Below are 9,655 nucleotides of genomic sequence, written 5' to 3' on the forward strand. Positions count from 1 at the left end.
AAAAGTCACACACATAGACCATGGCTAGCCTGGTCTACAGAGTCAGCCCAAGCTACAAACTGAGACCCTGTTTCAATAACAAGAATAAAATAATAAAATTAGCCTTGAGTTTGAGGCTCAGATAAGAAAAATGTCCAACAAAAGGTGTCCAAGTGACAGCTCGGGCAGGAACTCAATACACAGGCTATGAATATGAGCTATGAATACACAGGCATTATGAAAATGGGGTATGAAGGAGAACACCCAAGAGCCAGTTGAGAGAGTTGGAAAAGGTTGAAAAGTTGCTTCTGAAAAGAGAAATGAGAACAGGTCAATCAGTCTTGTTGTATTTGGGAAGTCTTGCACAATTTAATCATTTTAATTATTTTGTGTGAATTGGAAAGAAAGATAAAACTTAAGCCAGGCAGGCATTGTCCTATAAATTCCTAATTCCAGTACTCATGAGTTGAAGGTAGGAAGTTTAAAAGTTTGAAGATAACCTGGTCTACCCAGCAAAACTCTGTCTCAAACAAAAACAAAATAGAAAGCCAGGCAGTGGTGACCTTTATTCCCAACACTCAGGGAGGCAGAGGCAGAGGCAGAGGCAGAGGCAGAGGCAGATTGAGTTCAAGGTCAGTCTGGTCTAGGACAACAGCAACAACCAAACCAAATGGCAGGTAATCCCACAGAGCTGTATGACCTCAGGATCTACATAGTACAAGGCGAGAACTGACTTTCAAACACTGTAGCTACACACGGGTATACACACGCGAGTGTGTTACACCCTACATAAATAGATTGCAGGGTGTGGTGGCAGGTGACATATGTCTTTATTCCCGGGAGTTAGGAGGCAGACGTGGACGGATCTCTGTGCGCTCACAGCTGAGCTAGTCTACTACCAGGTTCTCAAGCTGCAGGTCATGACCCCTTTGGGGGTTGCCTAAGACCATCAAAAAACACAGTGTATTACGATTCATGAGTAGCAAAATTAGAGCTAGCAAAGTAGCGACGAGAATTATTTCATGCCTGGGGGTCACCACAACATGAGGAATTAACTGTATTGAAGGGTCACAGCGTTAGGAAGACTGAGAACCAGTGAAGTAGTTCCATCCAGGACAGTCAAGGCTACGTAATGAGACCTTGTCTCAAACATACATGCATACATACATACATACATACATACATACATACATACATACACATAAATGCCAGAAAAATGCTGGTCATTTCAAAGAGGAAACTAATAACCCAGACAAGTATCTAGCAAGTGACTGACCAATAAAAAAGAGAATTCGAACAGCATTACGGGGCAAATCTGCAGCCTGTATTTACCCCCTAAGAGTTTCAAAATACACTCAAAAGTTCAGCTGAAGTCGGCGGTGGCGCACCCCTTTAATCCCAGCACTCTGGAGGCAGAGGCAGGCGGATCTCTGTGAGTTCGAGGCCAGCCTGGTCTACGGAGCAAGCTGCAGGACAGCCAGAGATACACAGAGAAACCCTGTCTCGAAAAAAAAATATTCAGCTGAAACGTATCTCTAGATAGCCATAAACTACCAATATTGACACACAAATAGTCAAGCTAAACGGGCAGCTACTAAAATTCTGCATTGCTAATCGAGTTTCTGTTCCAGGTAGTTTTATAAAGCTTTTTCTTAAACTTTCAAAGTATAAATAAACATGGTCTTAAACCAATGTTTTCAGTTCCTGTGTTGGATGTGCTCCTAAATCCTTTTTCTGGTAAGATTTTCTGTGAGACACAGGAAGGCCCAGGCACACCCTACATTTTCCAGCTATGACAAAACTCCCCCTCTACCCCCCCTTCCCCCAGTGAGAGAATCTGCCCTGTGGCTTTGAAAGTGGCAGGGCAGGGCCAGTTTTCCAGCCCTGCACTACACACCAGCCTCAGAGAGATGTTTTGTCTCTCGCTGGCTGTGAGCGGAAGCTGTGTTCCTGGTCTCCATCACTTACCCTTTCCCAGCCCTGGGCTAAAACAAGGGAAGTTTGTTCTCACCTTTTTGGAGGCCAGATGTCCAGGCGAAGGTGGTTTAGAACTGGATCCTCCTAAAAGCTGTGGGGGATCCAGGGGGCGGGCTTTACCACAGCCACTGCTTGGAATCTATGACAACCGTTGAAGATGCGCCCAAGTCCAGATTTCCCTACCCTTTTTGTTCTTTTCCCTTTGTGTGTGTGTGCATGTATGTATAGTGCACATGTATATGCATGTTTGCATGTGTGTGAACCACATAAGCCCCAAACTCTCCCTCATCCCAGTATGTATAGGTGAGCATGCACTTGTGTGCACATACTTGCACACACACACACACACACACACACACACACACACACACACACACACAGAGGCCTACGGTTAGTGTCAGGAGTCCTCTTGATCGCTCTTCCACTTTATTCATTGTGTCAGGGTCTCTCAACCAAACCCAGAGTTCTATGCTCTTCCCACATGCTCTCAGACATGGCTCTTCTTGTGCCATATCGGGGGATATTTTTAAATAATTTTTTTAATTTTTGTTTTATGTGCATTGGTGTTTTGCCTGCATGTATGTCTGTGTGAGGATGTCAGATCTTGGGAGCTATTGACAGCTGTGAGCTGTCGTGTGGGTGCTGGGAATTGAACCCAGGTCCTCTGGAAGAGCAGCCAGTGCTCTTAACTGCTGAGCCATCTCTCCAGCCTCAAGGCTAGAATTTTAAGAACCTAGGGAGACAAACTCCCATTTTTATGTGGCAAGTGGAGAGCCATCTCCCCAGCCCCCAGATGCCCAGCATTGTTAGGTAAAATGCATCAGAGGCCAAGCTGCTCTAGCATCTCTTCATCTAATTCATTACATCCAAACCTGGTCTCAAACAGGTCACATTATGAAATACTGTCGAGTTTGGACTTCAGCATACGAAGGGAGGTGGGCATAAGATTCCTTGGGTTCCCAGAACCCACGTGGTGGAAGGAGAGAATCAAATCCTACAAGTTGTTCTCTGATCTCCACATGTATACTGTAGTGTGGGCTCATGCACACATGCACACAAACACAATTGTTTTTTTAATATTTTTTATTTTGAGACAGGGTCTTTCTGTGTAGACCAGGCTGGCCTTGAACTCACAGAGTTCAGCTTGCCTCCACCTCCTGAGTGCTGGAGTTAAACTTGTGCACTACTATGCCTGGCTCATGCTCACACAATTTTTAAATGTAAAAAATAAATAAATTGACTTAAAAGGAAATTGCTTGCCCACTTTTCCATGTCTCATGCTCTACCAACATGGCACGGAACAGCTTTGGCGACACGAATGAAGTTAAATGCTTTAAGAGGTAGCAGAGAAATAACCGAAAGTCCCTGGGCCTCCAAGGAACTCCACAAAGCAGAACCAGCCCACCAGCCTAGACAATTGAAACTGAGTGGCAAACACACCTCTGTCTTGTTTCATCAACTGTATTTGTACCTTTTCTTTCATCTTCTTGCAGTCATCAGGGCTTAGCCCTTACCTTGCCCCACTTTTGAATATTTGCATCTTTCTCAAGAACTCATGGCTCAGTCTGCTGCGGGGAGTGATGCGTACCTGTTCTCTCAGCACTGGGGAGGCCGAGAAGGACGGTCAAGAAATTCAGAGTCATCCTTGGCTACATAGCCAATTTGAGGCTAGCCTGGTTACGGGAGACAATGTATCAAAAAACAAGATAAAAAGGAAGAAATAAAGGAGAGAGGGAAAAAGGGAGGAAGAAAGAGAATCTTGAAATGTTGCCTCTTTTCTGTTTTGTGTTATTTTGTTTATTTGTTTTAAGATAGGGTCTCACTATGTAAGCCTTGGCTGTCCTGGAGCTTGCTATGTAGACCAGGCTAACCTCAAACTCAAGAGATCCCCTTGCCTTTGCCTCAGAGTACTGGAATTAGACGTGTGTGCCTTCATGTTCAGCACTAGTTTCCTTCTCTGTCACTACGATGAAACACTCTGACCAAAAGCCACCCAAGGGAGGAAAGGGCTTATTTAGCTTCCAAGTCACAGTGCATCGCCACAGAAAGTCAGAACAGGAACTGAAGCAAAACCATGGAGGAAAGCGTTTATGGCTCATGACCTCGCCAGACGGCTTATATGAACTCGCCCAGAGATGCTGCTACCCGCAGCGGGCAGGGCCCTCCCACATCAATCATCTGTGAAGACCTCTCTCACAGCCACGGTCACAGGCCACTCTTATCAAAGCAATTCTTCAAGTGACGTTCCTTCTTCCCAGTCACTGGACTTTGTGCCCAGTTGACAATAGAGGCAGGCAGATCTGTGGCTTCATCGCCAGCCGAGTCTCCAGAGTGAGTTCCAGGCCAGCCCAGGCTACAAAGTGAGACCCTGTCTCAAAAACACCATCTTGGTAGGGGTTCCTATTGCTGTGATGAAACACCATGACCAAAGCTACTTGGGAAGGAAAAGGTTTACTTGGCTTATACAACATCATGTTCATCATCAAAGAAGTCAGGACAGGAACCTGGAGGCAGGAGCTGACGCAGAGTCAATAGAGAAATGCTGTTTACTGCCTTGCTCAGCCTGCTTTCTTATAGTTTCTGGGACCACCAACCCAGGAGTAACACCACCCACAATGCACAGGGCCCTCCCCCATCAGTTACTAATCACGAAAATGCTCTACAGCTGGGTCATATGGAGGCCTTGCTTTCAATTGAGGCTCCCTTCTTTCAGAGGACTTCAACATAAAACTAGCCAGGACAATTGACCTCATGTCAACGGGACACACAGACATATCACTGTTAAAGCATAACCTTCCCTTTCTTGTTCATCCCAAGATCACAATATCAACATCACACTATAAAACACTTTACAAACTTAAAAAGACCCACAGTCTTTACAAATTCAAATACTTTAAAAGTCCAAAGTCTCTTTGAAACCTAAAAATCTTTTAAAACGTCAGCCTTTCGGGCTGGATAGATGACGCAGTGGTTAAGAGCGCTGGCTGCTCTTCTAGAGAACCCGGGGTTCAATTCCCAGTACCTACACAATGGCAGCTCACAACTGTCTGACTCCAGTTCCAGGGGATCTGACAGCCTCACACAAACATACATGCAGCCTAAACACTAATGCACATAAAATAAATAATTTTTTAAATTTAGTCTCTCAACTGTGGGCTCCTGTAAAATCAAAAATACTTTCTTACTTCAAGAGGGAAGAACCAGGGCACAAAAATTCCAGAAGTGTAAATAATTCAATATCCAATTATCTGGGATTCACTCGGGATTTTCTGGGCTCCTCCCTGACTCTGCCCTCTGCAGCACACAGAGACAGTCTCCCAAGCTCAGGGCAGCTCCATGCCACACCTGCTGCTGTGGGTCTCTAACTGATCTGCACGTTCACCAACAGCCTCCCCAGGCTCTCTTCAAGGACTCCAGCCCTGCCACACAGTGCCAAGCCTCAGTGCCTTTCCACAACCCTTTCACGCCTTCAAAACCAGTACTACCTGGGAGACTCACACACTACCAAGTTCAGCTCCCAAAGGAGGTACATACAACCTTGGCTGCCTCTGGGACACAGCTTCTGTGTGCAGGCCCTGAAGAAACACTTTCCAGAGATTTCACCTCAGCGATGTTGGTCCCTCCTTAATCACAGCTGTTTCTTCAAAAGCCCCAGCTGACCAGCTTGCATTATCCCAGGAAAGTCAAAGATTTCACCTTAGTGGTTCTAGTATCTTGTTCATCACGGCTGATTCTTCACTCCCCAGCTAACCAGAACTACAGATTCACTCAAATACGCTGGGGGAGTCTCTGCTTCCCTCTGAAACTTCACAAGCCAGGCCTCCGTTGTCTGCATTCTGCAACATTCTTACCTCCCAGGCTCCAACAGAACAGCTCACGGAGCTCTCAACACTCAAGGGCTTTTATAGTCCAAAGTTCCAAAGTCCTTCCACAATCCACCCCAAGACCAACACGGTCAGGTCTGCCACAGCAACACCCCACTATTCCAGTATCGACTTGTTAGGGTTACTATTGCTGTGATGAAACACCACGACCAAAGCAACCTGGGGAGGAAAGGGCTGATTTGGCTTCACTTCCACACTGTAGTCCTACACTGAAGGAAGTCAGGGCAGGAACTCAAGCAGGGCAGAGACCTGGAGGCAGGAACTGATACAGAGACCATGGTGGGGTGCTGCTTAATGGCTTGCTCCTCCTAGCTTGCTCAGCCTGCTTTCTTATAGAACCAGAACCACCAGGCAAGGGATGGCACCACCTACAATGGGCTTGCCCCTCCCCAACCAATAACTAATTAAGAAAATGCCCTCGTGTTTTCTCTCCCCTAAAGCAAGCTTGTTTGATCCATCTGCACCAGAAGTGCTTGATCACTGTGGGCAGGAGGTTCACGGGCAGGAAATACATCAGGACTACTCTTGCCCTTGATTGGGTGTAGGCTGGAGATTCGCTGTGACGTGTGCTTGCCCCTAACTGGACCTGATAGCAAATACTTTAGCTGCTGTAAATCGTGACTCAGGGCCATTTCCTGGAAACCCAGAGATGGGCCTGGTCAGAGCCCATCCACCTAACTGGTAGTTAATTAAAACTTGCTTCTAATTGGCTTTAAATTGTGGTAGTGATCTTATTCTCAACTGGTGGGATTAACCCAATAAGTGCTCTAAACCACTCTAGTTCCTGGAGGCATTTACTCAATGGAGGGGGCCTCTTCCCAAAGGACTCTAGCTGTGTCAAGTTGACATAAAAATGAGCAACACACAGCTCCTTTACAAGAATTTAGCCCAAAGAGCTTCTAGCTCATTTCCTGATCGAGTCTTTAGTCTCATTTGACATCTCATGAACAAAGTCATGCAACACACATTACTGAAGGCATCCCGCATGGTGATCTAGCTCTGACCAGAATGCCCCATGAAGCTCGGCTTTCAGGATGCTGGGATATCTCTAGCCCACCGCTCCAAAGTCTTCCATAGTCTCCTCCATATGAACCAATTCCAAAGGCCCGAGGACCACACAGAAAGATGTGTCACAACAAAGCTGCTTCCCAGTGCAGTTATCTGTATTGGTGGCTCTTCTTGTTAATGTGACCAAGAACCTGATAAGAAGCGCCTCTGGGCAGGGAGTGTAGCTCCATGAAAGGTGTTTGCCTAATCTGCACATGGCCATCAAGGAAGAAGAGCTTTGGCTCATACTTAAGGGGACATTGTCCGTCATGGTGGAGAAACAACAGCAGGTAGCTCCTCAACAGTGGGGACACACATCTGAGAGGAAAGAGAGGCTAAGAAGGGGGAATGCTGGCTCTCAGGTGGCTGAGGGACCAGCCACCTTCCCCTGCCCGTTCCCCTTAGTGTCAATCCTCTCTGGAAAGGCCCTCACAAATGAAGGGCCCTTACAGACCCGAGTGTGGCAGACACAGTCCTGACCATGGCAAATATGGCTCTGGCAGGTCTTGCCCTTCCTCATTCCCTCTGCCTTGCTAAACATTCCTGAAGCTGGTCACCAAGGTCTAGTCCCTTATTTAGCTACTTCCTCCTCCTGAGGCTGACTACCAAGATCCAGCTATCAAAGTATTGAAGCCCAGCAATCACAAGCCCTCTTTGGCTACCCTAATTAACATGCCCAATCAAAATTAACCAACTATCCTAACACAGGGTTTTCCCTTTTCCCTTTATAAACTGCCATTCGCCTGTGGGCCACTCTGTCCCCCCTCTATCCACAGGCCCTTTGTCCCTCGGGGCAAATATCCCTTTCCCTTCTCCCTTGCCCCTCTTCTCCACTCTCCTTTGTCTCCTATCCCCTATCTTTGTCCCTCCGGGGCAAATAAATCTCCTTTGTGTTGAGAACTTGGTCTTGTGTGCTCTGACCATGCTGATCCTGTCAATAGTCATGCCCAAAGGTGTACCTCAATAATACCATGGGTGTTTCTTAATCCAGTCAAGAAGACAATCAATATTAACTATCACAGATACTGTACAAACCATTCTGAGGAAGAAGGGCCATTCGGGATGTAGTACACAGAGGGTCTCCAGTTGTATCTGTAATTCCTTTTTTTCCTCTCCTCCTCCCTTCCTCCCTCCCTCTTTCACCTCTTGCTTTGTTTTGCATAGTACTCTTGCTATGCAGACCAGATTGGCCTTAAATCTGCTATACGACCCACATGGACCTTGAACTCATGGTGATCCTCTTGCCTCAGCTTCCCCACTTCTGGGATTAAAGATGTGTGCCTCCATGCCCAACTGCTTTGCCTTCGCCTTCACTTCCTTCTTCCTTCCCTTCGTTTATTTATTTTTAAACATTGATTTGCTGTGGGATAATGCTCTTATACACTGTAAAGATTTATTGTCATTCATATTGGTTTGATAAAATGCTGATTGGCCAGTAGCCAGGCAGGAAATATAGGTGGAGTGACAAGACTAGGAGAATTCTGGGAAGAGGAAAAGCAGAGACACAGTTGCAAGTCAGACACAGAGGAGGCAAGATAAGAATGCCTCACTGAGGAAAGGTACCAAGCCACATGGTTAAACATAGATAAGAATTATGGGTTAATTTAAGTTATAAGAACTAGTTAGTAATAAGCCTGAGCAATAGGCCAGACAGTTTATAATTAATATAAACCTCTGTATGTTTATTTGGGACTGAATGGCTACAGGACCAGGCTGGACAGAAATTTCTATCTACATTTATTTATTATTTATTTGCTTGTTTATTTGACACAGGGTGTTATTGTGCATCCCTGGCTGGCCTGGGACTAGAAATATAGAGCAGGTGGGCCTTGAACTTATAGAGTTCTGCCTGCCTCTGCCTCCCTAGAGTTAGGATTACAGGTATGGTTCCACCACACCCAGCTTCTCTTTTTTTTTTTCTAGTTTTTAAAAAAACTAAATCAGTGAGGGAGATGTCTTAGTGAGTAAAGATCTGCTTGACAACCACACAGCCTGAGTTCTGATCCACAACACTCACATAAAAACCAAGCAGTTCCCAGAGTGCCTAAAACTGCGTGCAGCATTGGGGAGCAGAGACAGGGAAGTCCTGGGGGCTCATCCACCAGTCAGTCTAGCTGAGACAAGCAGCTCCAGACTAACCAGTGAGAGGCCCATCTCAAAACTAAAGTGGAATGTGATCAAGGAGGATACCCTGACATCAGCCTCTGGCCTCCATGTACTTACATGCACAAGCATGTACACCTGTGCATACACATGTACACTGTGTATGTACAACACACACACACACTTACACTTTTTAAAGATTTATTTTTATTAATGTCTTTGTGTCTATATGTAGATATGTGCATATATAAGCATACATGGCCTTGAAGGCCATGTCATTTTGTTCAGAGTTCTGAAGGTTCTGGTACAGGTTCCGGTGACCCCATTGGTTGCTACTTATGGTAGCAGGAGGGGCATTGTGCCAGGATCCCATCACAGAGGAAGTGCATAGCAGAGCAAGCTGACCCATGATGAGCCAGGAAGCAAAGACAAGGAGGGGATGAGGGTCCTGTACTCCCTCTTCATGATCACATCCTCAGTGACCTGAGGACATGCTATGAGGTCCCACCTCCTCATCATTCTCTATTCCTCTAGTACCAGTGTGGGGATCAAGCCTTTGAAGGATGGCCCTTGGAATATCACTCAACATCCAAACCATAACAAAATTCCTTATGGTTATGTTTATTTATTTATTCATTCATTCATTTGTTTATTTATTTATTTAT

This window comes from Microtus ochrogaster, linkage group LG7_11, assembly GCF_000317375.1.
Source record: "Microtus ochrogaster isolate Prairie Vole_2 linkage group LG7_11, MicOch1.0, whole genome shotgun sequence".
In the NCBI taxonomy this organism is placed as follows: domain Eukaryota; kingdom Metazoa; phylum Chordata; class Mammalia; order Rodentia; family Cricetidae; genus Microtus; species Microtus ochrogaster.